A 16,908-nucleotide genomic window follows, 5' to 3' on the forward strand; every position below is an offset into this window, starting at 1 on the left:
TAGTTTGTAAAACTCCAGAAAATCCAATATTTTCTGTAAAAATAGTTTGAGAGTCTCGTTCCAAATCATGTATAATTGTATGCATGTTCTTTTGTCTCATTGTTTGAAATTATTTAGAGTGTGTGCTTAGAAAATCCTATATTTTTGTTATACGAAGAGTTGTGGTCTTAAATCCTTAACACCAGAGTGGTGAAATAAATTACAAAATAGACGACACATAGTTTTGTACTTTATAAAAGGAGAATAGTGTAAATTTCGCGTAAATTTTAATATAGTATTGTTATTCTCTATGTGAGTCGTTGCAACCATACTAATGTGACTAGAGCGCCTGTCTTGACGTTCTTCAAGCATCGGTTTCTAATAAGATATTTTTCACCCTAGAATGGTCTGTCTAACAGTAGCGAACAACTCAGGTGTGGGGGTGTCGACTCCGTATAAATCTATAATATGTCGCTTTCCCTCCAGGAGACTCTGCTTGTAACTATAGGACTTATGGTGTACACTAAATATGTACAGTGAAGGAGTGTCTCACAAGAGCCTTAACTGAATTTAGCCAAACATTGAATCCTATTATTTAATATTGTAAATAACGTTACTAGTGTTTATTTACGACTGCAGTTTATGACATGCAATAATTCCTGTCGTAAGTTTAGACATTTCACTAGGAGTGTTTAAAAGCCTTAATGATAGGCAGATTGTGACATGCAACTTTTGTGTACTAAAAGTAGGTTTAGTTCACCATTTTGGTAGGTTTATTTATATACTCTTTTTTTATAAATATTCAAATTTGGAACTAATATATTTAAAACATTTTTACCACAATTATCATAAATGACTAATTTTTACCATAATTGTCATAAATGACCCATTTTTTCAAAAATTGTCGTAAATGACTCATTTTATCATATTTGTCATAAATAACCCATTTTTGCCAAAATTATCACATATAACCCATTTTTACCAAAATTGTCATAAAGGCCCCATTTTTACAAGTGTTGTGGTAAAAATTTATATATATTCAAAAACTTACCATTTAACTGTAAATTTCCATATTTTTCCCTTTTTCAAGCTTTCATGACCAAAAATTTGTTTTAACATTTTCCTTGACATCATGGTGAATTTATCACACATTAAAGAAAACATTTTTAACATAACAACAAAACCTGTGAGCTACACAAGATACTTTGTTTCAAACAACTTGAGACTTGTACAAATCTCGAGTTCAAGGAATTTTAGCATGGAATCACACACATTTCAACACACATAAACATATGAAACATACACATGATAGCAAATATTCAACGGTTTAAACAAGATTTTGACTTGTATTCCCTCCCAAAAGAATGTAAACTCGAAAACATGGGGTATGAAGCTCACCTTAGGGATTTTTTTGGGTTTTAGAGGAAGATGGAGAAACGTTTTCGGTCCTAGCTTGCTTTCTTAAGGAGAGTTTTGAAGTTATGGTGTTCTGAGAGCATATACACGAAAATGGAGTTGTATGAGGAAGGATTTTTAGTGTAAACTTGGAACAAAAAAATAGAGTTTACCAAAAACTTACCAAGTTTATGAAGCTTGAAGAAGACTTCCACACTCACACCCACGAATCTTAGAGAAATAAGTTGAGATAAGTGTTGAAGGTTTGAGAGAAAATGAGAAGTGAGTGTGAAATTTGAAATGAATTGAGGGGAAAGGGATGGCTTCCACCTAATTAAGAGGAGAGGGGAGAGAAAAGGGGCTTGGATGTATGTTGGACAAATATACATTGCCTAGATACATGCAAGGTAAACACTTGGTTGTATGTGGTATATTATTGAGGTGTCACTCCTTTTATCCCCATATTATCTTTTTTCCGATCGGACATAGGAGGGAAGAAGGGAAATGGGATTTGGTTTTTCAACAGTAGCTAAAAACACCTTAGGCCCATTAAGATTTAAGGGTTTGCGGTATATATGCGTTTTTAGGCTTGGTTCGGGCCCAAGAAGGATTTCGGTCTAATAATAGGCCCAAAAAAATGGATTTGGCCAACTAAAGATTTTCGGTTTAGTGAGAGGGCCCAATAGAGATTTTTAGCCCATTAGGGCCCAAAAAATGGTTTTCGGCCCAATGAGTTTCTATGTGAAAGATTTCGGCTCAAAAGGGCCCATTAGGGGGTTTTTGGCCTACTAGATGGCCCAATAGAGATTTCATGCCCAATATAATACCTATTAGATGTTTTCGGCCCATTATGTTCTAAGACTAGTTTTCATGGCCCAATAAGGCCAATAATGGTCTTACGGCCCAATAGGAAACCCAAATGATGATTTTCATCCAAAAAGACCAATTGGAAGGTTATCGAACAATTAGGGCCCAATAAGAGTGTCTTAGCCCAAGTTGGGGTTTTGGGCCGAGAAAACTTGGACTAAGGCCCAAAGTTGAATAGTCTTAGTTTATCGGATTTGTTTTTGGGCTTATACAAGGAGGTTTCGACTTGGATCATAATTTTTGGTTGTATAACTTAATATAGTATTGATGTTTGATTTATAGTAAATGTAGTGTTACAAGGTTGCACAAAGAAGCTATCTTTTACAAGTTAGAAATCTTAGCCCTATCCTGCTGGTTGTGACAATGACCATCATGTAGGTCAAGCACCTCAACACATACCAGGACATCTACTTCTTCATACACGACTCAAAATAACTCAATCTCAAATCTTGATACATCTTGGTGGCCCCCGGGTGTGTAGAAAAGCAAGACTTATACGCCTCCTCCAACACAATCTGCCTGACCCCACCAAAAACTGGAACCCAAAATCGTGCACACCGGATTAGCAACCCTCGACTATCCATGACGAATCTATCCAAATCACCTTAGATATTTTCCTGCTTCCAATTTTCTTTCTGAATTCCCTCAACCTAAGCCTCTCTGATCAATACCAAAAGCGGAGAATCAACAATATCCTCATACATATCTCCCCGACCGAAGATCCAACCAACTTGCAGCTCAAATTATCCGCTACCACATTCGCTTTACCCGAATGGTAAAGGATTTCGCAGTTAGAATCCTTGACCACGTCCAACCACCTGCACCGCCCTATGTTCAGGTTTGGCTTACCCATAAGATGTATCAATCTCTTGTGATCCGTGTAAACCGTACAACAGACCCCAAAAAGATAATTTCCCCAAATCATTAGTGAGACAACCACTGCCCCTAACTCCAAGTCATAAGTGGGATATCGCGTCTCATGTTGCTTCATCTAATGTGAAGCGTAAGGAATCACCCATTCTCAGTGCATGAGAACCGCCCTAAACCATTGATGGATGCATCATAGAATACCAAAAAATCCTCGACCACCTTTGGGAGTGTCAATACTTGGGCCTCACATAACCGCTGCCGAAGAGTCTCAAATGTCGACTATTGCTCAGTGCCCCATCAAAAATCCACCGCTTCCTAGTCAGACAATTGAGGGGTATGGCAATTTTGGAGAAGTCCCAAATTATTCTCCGATAGTACCTAAGAAAACCCAAGAAACTGCTAATCTTTGAGGGAGATTTTGGAACCTCCCACTGCATCACAACCTCGATCTTGGACGGATCGAGCAAAAATCCCATCCTGGTTAACGAGTTTCTCTGGGAATTGGACCTCTCGTAACCAAAACTCACACTTCGAGAACTTGGCATAATGTCGATCTCGCCTCAAAACCCCCAGAAGTTGTCGCAGGTGCTCCTCATGATGCTCTCTGGTCTTAGAATACACCAAAATACCATTAATAAAAACAATGACAGATCGGTCGAGCATCAGCCTACATACCCAATTCATCAAATCCATAAACACAGCAGGCACATTCGTGAGTCTAAATGGCATCACCACGAACTCGTAATGCCCTTTAACAAGTCCGAAACATGATCTTCTCCATGTCCTCTTCTCTCACTCTCACCTGTTGATACCTAGACCATAGATCAATCTTGGAGAACCACGATGCACCCTGCAACTTATCAAAAAGGCCACCAATACGCTGAAGGGGATAACGGTTCTTCACCATTAACTTGTTCAACTCCCGGTAATCAATGCACATCCGGTGTGAACCATCCTTCTTCTTGACAAACATTATCGGTGCTCCCTATGGAGAGCTGCTCGGTTTGATGAAATGCTTTCCTAGCAGTTGATGAAGCTGAGATGACAAATCATGCAAATCAGGTGGTGCCAGACGCTATGACTCATTGGCAATCGGTGTCGCACCTAGCACAAGATCAATCCTGAACTCAAACTGCCTCTCAGGAGGCACACTAGGTAACTCCTCCTGGAACACATTAGCAAAATCCCTAGCAACTGGAACCTCTGAAACTAAAATTTGATCCCCAAATCGAGTATCAACCACATAAGACAAGTAACCAACACACCCATGCTGAATATACTGACGAGCTCGGGCCGCCGACCGAAACCCTTAACCAACCCTGGTGCTCTCTCCATATATAACCAGTTCTCCCCCACTTGGGGTTCAAACCACTACTTGCTGGCCCTCATAATAAATAATTGCACCAAACCTGCTCAACCAATCCATACCCACTATCACGCATACATCCCCATGGGGATAGGATCAGATCAATCGGATAACGCACCTTGAATATCTCCAATCTACCTCCCTGGTACACTACGGATGTAGAAATCCTGTGTTCGTTGTCGATGGAAACTTGCAACGGATACTCTAAATCCATAATAGGCATATCAAACTCCCTACTGAAAGATCAAGATACAGAGAACCGACTTGCACCCGAGTTACATAACACAAGAGCAGGAAAAGAGTTCACTAAGAACTGACCTATTAGGAGAATTTACATGAGCATAACATAAAATACAATCAAAAGAATAATAAATAGAACATACTATTGACGACATATGGAGCTGCTCTGGCATCCTTGGTAGTGAGCTGAAACAGACGAACCCGAGACCTCAGGGGCTCTGTCCTCAGATGGCGCCCATTGGTAATCCTCAAAGTGGCTAGCTTCGGGGCCTTAGCCAGCTTGGAGGCGAGCAATGGACAGTTGAACTTCACATGGCCAACCTGATCACAGTGATAGCAAATCCTGGAACTTGGAACTGGGGCCAGCTGGTGGTAATCCCTAGCATAGTACCCCTCCTTGCCACAAGAGCTCTATCTTAATCTCACGCCACCTGACAACCTCCTAGAACTGTCTAATATCTATCTTGAGCATGCTTAAGTAACGGGTCATCTGAGCTTGCTCGGAAGTAACAAACACGGGACAAAATTTGGCCCTCTCCGTGAACATCTTGGTGATCTCCGTCACCGACTTCGTCCGTATCTCAAGTCCAAGTTATCATGAATCAACCACTCATGTTCCACCAACGGAACATATCTAGAACAAAACATCTCTGAGAACTTCTACCAATTCAATGCAGTCCTCTGCTCTGGAGAATACGAGTTGGTAACAAGTCTCCACTAATCATTCACATTGAAACTCAGAAGATTCAGAGCGTACCTCACCATCCCCAATGTCAGACAACCGCCTTATGGATATGATCGGATCATGAACTTTGTTGAAAGTTGGGGGCTTAGTATTGTTGATGTCCCAATATTGGAAGACCCTCCCAGTACCAACCCCAACAACGGCAACGGCTGCAGCAGTAGCAACCATAGAGAGGACAACACATCGCTCATTAAAGTACTCCACCATGGCGGTATCAATAGACCCAAACATCTCTGGAAATTGTAACCATGCTAATAATAAATCGCCTTGTCGTAACCATGCTAATAATAAACCAGAGAGTTACTAGATAACATGCATATCATATCAGGGGAACCAACTCCCAAAAATTCGTGGGGTTGTGAATTCCCTGTTACACGTACGGGTCCTGTGCTTCCACTAGTACAGGATCATACTACCTTCCACATCTACGTGTATTTGTCTCAAGGATCAACACAACAACCCTAACAATACAGACTATAAAACGCATATACTCAATCCTCACTCCCTACAGGAAGGCTAAACATCACGAAATTGGTTGGCTGATCTCACACAACTCGTCTTTGAAACTTCCACCAACCCTACAACACTCATGTATACTAATCACTCATAACACTAGACCCTATAGAAAATCAAATATATGATCCTACCCTAAGCCCTTCATCAAACAAGAATAGGAAATAAGGCCAAAGCAAACATTCTCGGTCTATAAAATCTTAGTTGTGTATAACAATGATGCATACACTCAGCAACTACAGTAATGATGTCAATTCCATATAAAGAAGAACCCTAAGCTATTAGGTATAATATATTCAAGAAATTTTCTCATGAAAATCCTGAAGATCCCTAGCCTATCACTAGCATGTTGTTCTAACATATTAGAAGATCAAATAACAACGTGGTAACTTAGGGTCTACTTATTGGCTCCGGCTGATCGTACACATCACATCCTCCTTGAGACTAGTTTCAGACTACTTTCAAAAACTTTTTGCTTGTAACATCCAAAAAAATCATGATAAATTTAAACTTTTTAATTTTAACCCAAAACCAGAAAGTGTTTACAAAATAGTTTTCAATACATGTTCAACATTAGAGTCACCCAAAATCATAAGTCAAAAACATGAGGATGTGTAGGATCACGCCTTCGCCTTCCCATGATCATCTGGTGTACCTGAAACATATGCCAAAAATACAAGCAAACGCTTAGTGACTTCCACCAAAGTAGCAACATATAGCATAACCATAATTCAAGTAGCATGCATGCATAGCCTTCAGCCAGACTGGAACGCCCCACTGGCCTACAATCTATCTGGTACGCTCACTAAACCTTCAACATGACTGGTACGCTTCACCAAACCTTTAGCCTGTCTAGAACGTTCTTTGGGACTTCGGCCTGATGGGTATGCCCCTCAAGCCTGCAGTCTATCTGGGACGCCCTGGGTCTCTTGACATTCAGTCTACACTGGTCTGCCTTAACTCAACCACACATAAACCTTATCAATGTATACATAACAAATATACATACATATAACCAATCAACAGAGAATCAGACAGATCTTACAAATCACTAAGCATATCATCATCTTATATACCGTGATACAGATCTAACAAATCAATATAGAATACCAACATATGATGAACAAGTATAGCAATTCAATGTGCCAGCCTTAGTGCCTTCGACCGAAAAGTACAGTGAGGAAAACGCACCTCGTAAATTGAGCAAAAGCTGATGAGGTCCCGACTCCGAATCTCAGCTCTGTAACCGATACCTATTCCCACCAAATGAACAATTCCATCAAATTCCCAAAAATACCCAGAATAACCTCAAGGTCAAATTGGGTCAAAGTCAACCCTTCTCATGTCATGGCCAGGCATTCGTCACGTCGTGACAACAAACCTGATTCGATTCCCACTCGACCTAACCCGAATTGGTCAAGTCAGTCAAAGAAACTACCTGAGCTGGCATCACGATGTGCACACCCATTCTCACGTCCTGAGCCTCGAGGGTTCTAACAGAAATGACATTGCTATGATTCTCACGTCGTGGGATCTAACACCTCCCGTCATGAGATCTAGCACCTCATGATGTCTGTGGCTAAGAGACACCATTTTAATTCCTTATTCCTTTAAGTATTCAAGTCCACTTCATCTAGAAGCTAAAGGGACCCCTTAGGTCTATGAAAATATTTCTTTTATGACCATGGATGCACCAAACATGACAACCCATTTTGTAGGTCAAAAAGGGAAAAAAATGAGATTCAAAGTTGAATGCATGCCTCTAATCTACACCAACTTCCACATCTAAACACTATAATTCTCTTGGGACTCTTAGAACCCATAAAGTTGCCAACTTTATGGATCTACTCCACTTAATCATGCAATTACATCAATAAAATAGACAAAGCTCAAGATCGATCCATGATAAGCATTCAAGTTGGAGCCTTTCATACTTACAAGGGTCCAAAAGCTAGAAAAGACGATGATGATGTTGACTCTTTGCCTACAACAACACTAGAGCACTTCCTTCTTCTTCTTTTCTTGTTCCCACAAGCTATAAATTCACCCAAATGACAAAGGATCTTAAGGAGGAGGGATATTAGGGTTTATGGAGGTCAAAAGAGTGAAGAGGCTGAGGGTGAGGAACCCAAGCCCTCCCATTCCCTTAAATACAAAAAACTTAGGGCTTTTGTTCTCCAGCCACCATCACGTTGTGAGCCTAATACTACTCACGTCGTGAACCTTTAAATGATACACGGGTCCAGATCGCTCTTGACGACGTGAGAATGCGTTCCTCACGTCGTGAGAAGGGAAGAGAGGGAAACTTTTAACTATACAATACAAAAGATAATATCTACCTTATCTGACTGTTATAGGAGGCATGGTCTGTTTGGTATATAGAGTATACTGTTTGGAAATGATACTTTAAACACGTCACTAAATGTAGCCTAGTCATCACCACCGTAACTAAATCAATCAGTATTATGACATGGAATCACTGATAAATCTTATTTATAGAATCGTAATAATGACTATAGAAATAAATATAAGTTACACTTGAAGCATAGTAATTGCATCTTAACTTATAGAGTTTTCTAACAAGAATCGGTGATAAGATAGGAAAAAACTCCAACTCAGGAGCTTCTATCTCTACGACACTATGATGTCGCAGGAGCTTGTTAAAGTAGTTGAGAACTATGGAGTATTATGGCCAGGTGTGGAAAGCATATTTAGATGATTTGGGTCAAAATGGGTGAGGAAATGATCTTGAAACGCAACATATTTATAGGTTGGGAAGAGGGGCATGCCAGGTGCTTGATCTGGTATGTGTCAGACACTATTTCGGGGCCTTTGATGCGGTTTGATAAGAGTGCCTTCACGTGTCACAAACCAGGTGGGACGTATTTATTGTTAGTGCGCACCACACCTGCTATTGGCACGTGCAGCATATTATTTTGTATTTAAAAAAAATTGTCTTTATCATACAATCTTTATTTTCTACATTCTATATATCCACCAGTAGCAATCAACGATTAATACAAATTTCATTTATGCTCCATTGGCTAATTCTCAACATTTTTTATATTTTTGTTTTGATAGGCATAGATTGTTAAAGTCTGTATAAAAATGATAAATCTCTAATATGAATTCCGTTCACGACTATCTTTTTATGAACGATATCCTATTCACGGTGTCTTCAACATTCGTTAAGATTATTTTGGCTAACAATCAATCGATTCAAATTTCAATTTCTATGTCCACGCTACTACGATTGAACTTTGAAAATCATAACTTCCTCGTATGAAGTCGGATTTAGGCGTACTCTACATGCACACTCTTCCTTCTACGATTCATTTGACTTTAGTTTAGATTAGTTATGATAATAAGCAATAGATCTCTAATTTACTTATTATGATATGCATAACTATGTCGGTTTGATCGCAAAACTTCGAAGAAGAATAACTTCTTCATACGAATTAAGAAATTATTTCCTTAGCTAAGAGTATTTACTATATCTTAATTGTCTATCCCGAATTTACAGGCATTACAATTATCTCCCCACTTGGATGATTACGACCCGTAATCATCAACAAAACAGGGCATGGATGATGATCTCGTAAGTCACTCTTCCATCCTAAGCAATAATTGTAACTCCTTTGTCATCCTTATCGAGCTCCTGGACTTCTTAGCTGTCGGGGGTGCTCAACAATTTTTCATTTGATAATCCATTCAAAATTTTGAACCTTTGGAACGTTTTTTATTAGTGACATTCCCAATATCTTTTCCTTTGTTCATTCTCTTCTCTAGATCATTGTATTTTTTAAGGTGTTTTGGTTTGAAAATTGTGCCATCTGAGGTAGCAACAAACACTGAAGAAGAAACTTTCTGAATTGAATTAATTTTCATTTGAGAATTCACAGCACTAACACGTTTTATAGAATGAGTATCCGAGCTAACATAATAGATGATCTCTTAAGAATTTTAATAGGCATGAATGTGTTATGATTCTTAGTAACTGGATTGGCAACTATTTGAGGTACTTTCTTATTGGATACCTTAAGGAACCTAGAGTTTTGTCTATTCCTAGTTTCTTTCGAAAGAGCTTTTCTAGCCTTTGGCTTTAGATAAACAATGTCCCTCTTGTTCAACCAAGGTTTCTTCTTAGAGTCAGATGTTGACTTAGAAGATTATCCTATGGATCGATTGGTGAAACAGGGCTTAATAGGAACTAAAGTACTCTTAGAAACAACTTTTGAGCTTGATTAAAAGGAATCAGACGATGAGTCATCATCACACTTAAGTTCTTCATCTACATCACTATCAAGGGACACCCAAAATGAGTTAGTTCGATCCAAATCATGTCCACATGTCTTTGGAATGATTTCCTCAACAACACAATTGTTTGGACAACTAGATTTTAGAAGATAAACTCCAATGCTAACTGTGTTATGTGGATGTTCCAAGGATTGATTCAGGTCTAGGGATATCAGGAGGTGGAAATTGCATGGAATCAGGACATGTAATAGAGATTGGTTTGAACCGAGGAATCAAAGATTGATATTTATCTAAGTTCTCATGAAAGGATGACATTGGTAAGACGAGGGTATCCTAATAACTGTGGTTCGGAATGTCTCCCATAAACGTTAAATTTTGAAGTTTCGTCAAGGCACTAGCAATAGGTTTTGGAAGCTTGTTTCCAAGACCATGTGCTTTCAACAAGGGATAACAAAACTTGTGAGTCATTTTTTCATTTTCTTCAAGAACATCAATAGAGTTATTCAGTCTATCGATTTTAGCATTCAGATGTTTGTTATCACTAACCGAAATATTTCTTTTAGTAATTGAAATCCCACATTTTTCATTCAAAATAATACATTCGTCTTTGTCTATTACAAGTTCTCGCTCTAAAGATTCGATCCTAAGCATGCGGTCTTCAAATCATAATCTAAGTCGGGTTAACAGACTATCCAGCTTCACAGTAACTTCTAAGGCAGACTCATATTCTTTTTAAATAACTATCACATCTAATTCCATTTGAGTTAGATAAGGTTCAAATACAAATGAATCAAAGTTAATATCAGTAATCAAAGATTTTACCTGCTGGATGATGCTTCGGCCAGGTGGATTATTGGTTGCAATGTAGTAGTAATTTGGCTGAACATCTTCATCATCAACTTCCGAACCGAAAGTCCAGTAACCTTCATTAGACTTGATTTTCTCTCTAGCCACTAGAAAGAAGTTTCAACCCGAATTTCATTCATCGTCATCATAGATGAGCAATACACATTAACATTTCGCGAAACAGCGGTGACAAAAGCCTTTTGGCTCTCTGCTAGCTCCTGGGCACGTCGAGCATAATAAGCAGTCTTTCACCTTTTCTTTTGGGGGATCATCAACGAAGCAGTCTTTTTCATAATGGCTACCAAGACCATAATTTTTATATAAAATGATTGCTTTGTTTGATTCTACAACTTCCTGAGGTTCTAAGGTGCGATTCAGAATGTTGGGTCCATAAGCAGGTGGATTTTTAGTTGGTGTAGGATATGTTTGAGGATTTATTTGGTGAAGAGTTTGTAGCAGTTGTGATGTGGTTTTTTTATTAGGATTCCATGGTTATTCGTATTACATTGAGAAAAGTGCGAACTCTTGTTGGAAACGAAGTTCGGAATCAGAGGCTACTGGATCAGATTTTTCTTCATAAGGAAAGTTTGGAATGGGTTGAGTATGTTGAGCAGGTGGAATGTATGGGTAGACTTAAAGGGATCCGTAAAATCTGGGTTTGGAAGAAGTGGTTTGCAGAACTGACTAGTGCGAGAGGACCTCCAGAGAGTTGTCTCAATGTTTAAGAAACATTGGATTCATGGCCTTGCAGTTCGTCGATGAACTGATAGAGCTTCGGCTTTTTCAGATATCCATTACTATAAAGATACAATTTAACGTTTCACCATCCTTTTCCAAGACTGTTCATAAACTTCAGGATGTACTCAAGCATAGTATGAACAACATCATGAGCAGTCATGTTGTTCACCAGGATTCTGTACCGATTTGATGCAGATGCAATAGTAAAAGTTTCAAAGTGGTTCAGAATGGTTATAAATCTCTTGCTCTTCATATTATCAAAACTTTCAAACAAATATTGAAGTGTGTCCTATATATCTTTCGCAAATACTTAATGTGCTCAAAGAGAGATGGTGGAACAGCAAACACCATTCTAGAGAAAGTGATATGATCTGCATGGAGCTTGTCGATGTCATTGTAGTGAGAGGTATCTGTCGTGTTTCTTCTTGACCCATAATGGTGGAAACAACATCTCTAACAACTTGTCTTACAGGAACATGAGGACCGTCTTGCACTGACCTCCATAACTCTTTTCCTTTTTCTTTTCCAAGCAAAAACCTCGTTATTTTAACTTTCCAATGTTTATACTGTTCGAGAACTAGCAGTGGGTTGTACGATAGGAAACCCATGCTATTTGCGATTTGCGTTGAGTAACATTTTTTGATATTGATTAGAAGTAGCAATTGCTATTAAAAGATGTTAGAGCTTAAGTGATATATAGAAGAACATTTATCTTGAACACGAAAATGATTAAGATATCAAGGTAATCTTAAATCAACTATAATGTAAGCTTATGGATTCAAAGGACAACCACTTAGGCTCTAATACAAATTGTGAGTGCTTAAAATATATTAATTGTCCGGACAAGGTTTGAAAATACAAACCTTCAATTAACCTTTAATATAAATGGTTGCTAGTAATTAAAGATCTAGTCAAGTCTACTCAAACTAGTAAAGACTTGACGTAAATAACTCAACAAAGTATTCAAGAAGATTAAAGTAAAGCCAATTAAGAACAAAATAAAGTAATTAGGAGCAAGAAGAATGTATAAGCGAAGATTTGTATAAATAAGAGAAATGAAGGATTCTATTTGATACTTGATAGAGGTGTTTTTTTTGTGTATGTTTGGTGCAATGTTGACACTCCTTTTATAGCCAAAGGATGCACAACAAGACAAATACGTTGAACAAAGAGTGAGTGAAACATTAAATAAAGTCCAAATAAAGTGGATTTCATTTGAATTGACGGTAGGCTAATCACGTATTACAACCAAAAGAACTTTCTTTTTGTCATATTAAGTTGACTAAGTTCCAAATTTGAGGCATCTCAGAACGTGTCATCTCAGAGTCTTCATTTCTTCTCTAAATCTTTACTCTATCTTTGAGACAAGACTCCATCTTGGTATAAATATGATCTTAGTCTCTTCATCTCGGAGCAAGAACGAGCACGGAGTCCCTACATCAGCATGTCAGAGTCTTGACTTCTAAACATTTCATCTCCGACAGAAGACTGCTTCGGAATCTCTATATTATCTCGGAATCATGACCATCTCAGAATAGCTGGATATCTAGGATTTTTTAAGGGGCACATTCTTGTACTACCAATTATTACTGAAAAAGAGATAACATCAATACTCAAGGTTACAACAATCAATCGATTGTTTCAAACATTAAATTACTAGCTAATGCAACATCACTGATCCATTCATAGTAGTATCTTCATGATTTGACTTTAGGGAGTGCAAACTTCCATCTGTTCATTTCCTAGGAATACATGTGGTTTTTAAAATGTCAACATAGTGTTGGCTAGCTCACAGATTTGAAACGTTATAACTCGAAAATATATTTTTATAACTATGTTTAGTTGTATAAGTATTATTACTTTCGATGATGAGGTACCTTAAATTTAATTTATAAGTAGTATTCTACAATTTATAGATACTAAAGCTTGTACACTTCTTATATTGTTTGTAGTATAATTATTGTATATTTACTATTGTTCTTGTATGCGTTTCCTCTATTAACGTTTGTAACGGTTATGTTTGCTACTTTTTCATAAGAAGGTGTTTCCCCTTCAAAGGGTGTATAAATAACATATAATTATACATATTACTTATTCAATTTAAAGCCCATGGACAATGTTACAATGAATTCCTAAAATCAACTTATTGACTAGATATTTTCCCCGCACGATACTTCGTCGTAAAAATTAGATAGTTATAAATGCTTTTGACTTGACCACTTTGGTTGTAGTTAACAACCGCACTTGGTATGTCAAGCCTATATATATATATATATATATATATATATATATATATATATATATATATATATATATGTATATATATATAACTCTTTCGCTCATTTAAGATTGACGATTATAGGTCGGGGTGTTAGCCAAAAACTAATTAGCTAAGATGAGTAGATTGATCTCATTTAACGTCTGCTTTGTTTACCTTTAAGGTAAAAAATAATTCCCATGTCGTATTGTGTAATTTTAATTAATTAGAAATATAATTAAAAGTGTTATCTTAGCAAAACCAAAGACGAGTGACATGAAAAAAATGGAATAATGGCATAATAGATGAATATTATCCAAAAAAAAACGAGTAGAGTGACAACTTTAATATATATATATATATATATATATATATATATATATATATATATATATATATATATATATATATATTATCGAATTCAAATGGACAAAATAACGGGCATAATATCTATTGAAATGGGAAAAATAACAATGTAATATCTAGATATTAGCCGAATGAAACGGGGAGCATAACAACATAATAAGAATACTATTCTTTCGAAATGAGAAGAGTAACGGCTTAAAATGTAATTACTATTCTTTTTTAAATGGGCAGAGTAACGATTTAGTATATGAATATTATCTAACTTAAAACAACAATAACGGCTTAAATATATGAGTATTATCCGATTAAAACGAGCAGAGTAATGAGAGGGTCTAAACTTGTTTTGTAAAACTAACAATATTTATAAAACAATGATAATAACGATATTTGATATTTAGTAATAAATTAACGTTTATCCCCTCCCCAAAGAAAAATGAAGAAAAAGCTTTGAAAAGGGGGTCGTGGAAGTCACCCTTGAAGTGTGCTTTAAACGAAGATAGCTATAGCCAAAAGGCTCAAGATTGCACAGTTCAGGGGAGGGAAAATTCTACAGAACGAGAGAAAAAGAGAGAACTTTTGGTATGGAAATTATGGGACTTGGATTGGCTATTTAAATAGGAAGGGAATGGAGGCATGCCACGACCTTGGGCACTCGCTCTAAAATAGGTTGCCATGTGTTCCAAATCCGGTGGTGCTGCATTATACCTTCTAGAATATTAGGCACGCCGCACGTGCCCGTGCGCGACGCGCATGGGAAACTCGTATTTATAAAATTTGTATCTTTTGTATACGAGTTTAGTTTTCGATGTTTTTTATATCCACATGTAGATATGAACGAGTACTACAAATTCCATTTAGGTTGAATTGTCGAGTTCTGACTTCATTTTCAGCCCAACTTGTATAATGAGAGTACTCCAAATGATTTTATAAAAATCATAACTTCCTTATATGGACTCTGTTTTTGACGTTCTATACATATATGGCCTTATATCGAGGAATACTTCGATTTTCCTTTTGGGTGTCTCCAATCTCCATTTGCTAATTACAACGCTTTGTTGGATTAAGTTTTTAAGCCCATAACTATAATTGGTATAAACTTAAATTGATGGTAGCACAGTCCTTTTAGGTTGCCCTGAGACCTAGCAATTAGACAAGATTATTTTGGAGAGAGAGAATGATTTATTACTTGAATAATAAATGGAAATAAATAATTTGTTAATATATTATCAGAATAATTTATTAACTAGAAATTATGATATTTAATTCATATTTAATCAATAACTAATTAGAATTAATTTGGTGATTTAAAGAACTAATTAAAAGTGCAGTGACTGAAGTGCAATTTTTTGATAGTTTAGCATGACACATTCTAGTACCCTCCATAAGGTCTTGGACAGTTTTAATGAGCCTTAGGGTTTCTAGAATCATCCCTGGTGGGATAATTAGGAAGTTGGATTATTACCTGATTCCAGATAATACTCTTATATTGGGTTTGGGTTTATCTAGGGTTTCCTGGCTACACTATAAATAGGCCCCTATGTCTATAAAATTCGGCACTCATATCCTTAGAAGAGTTTTGGCCAAAATTCTCCTCCTCCCTCTTCATAATCCTTAGTTGTTTGTCTTGGGTATGAACCATCAGAGGCACAACGCTTGTTGTGCAAGCTGTCAAAAGATTTGAAGAAGGATTTAAGGTTATTAACCTATTGAATTAGTTTTTCATTAGAAAAGTGTTATAGGGTGATACCTCATAGTATGCTCACCATACATGAAAGACATAGATCATCAATAGGTTGCATATGCCCTAATCATTTAATTGATTGAAAATTTATCCTCTTAGTGGAAAGAATTTTTGTAACCTACGTTTTCCATCACGCTCCCCTCGCCGTAAGGTTGAATTATTAACTTTGAAAAATCATAACTGACTCATACGAAATAATATTTTTATGAAATTTATATTTTCGGATTCTCGAAAAATCATAATTTACGCACCTATTTTTATAGTATTCGAGCGATTTTACTGATTTGTCTTATATATTGAAAAAAAATCTTGTATTTTCATCATATTAGTATGCTCACCATACATGAAAGGCATAGATCATCAATAGGTTGCATATGCCCTAATCATTTAATTGATTGAAAATTTATCCTCTCAGTGGAAAGAATTTTTGTAACCTACGTTTTCCATCATGCTCCCCTCGCCGTAAGGTTGAATTATTAAATTTGAAAAATCATAACTGACTCATACGAAATAATATTTTTATGAAATTTATATTTTCGGATTCTAGAAAAATCATAACTTATGCACCTATTTTTATAGTATTCGAGCGATTTTACTGATTTGTCTTATATATTGAAAAAAAATCTTGTAATTTCATCATATTTTGAAAAATATTATATTTTATCTTTGATTTTTGTTACATTTGAGGTGAACGGTTGGTGATTCCCACAGCTGTTAACTCCACTTCA

This window comes from Lactuca serriola, chromosome 8, assembly GCF_051521515.1.
Source record: "Lactuca serriola cultivar US96UC23 chromosome 8, Lser_US96UC23_V15, whole genome shotgun sequence".
Taxonomy (NCBI): Eukaryota; Viridiplantae; Streptophyta; class Magnoliopsida; order Asterales; family Asteraceae; genus Lactuca; species Lactuca serriola.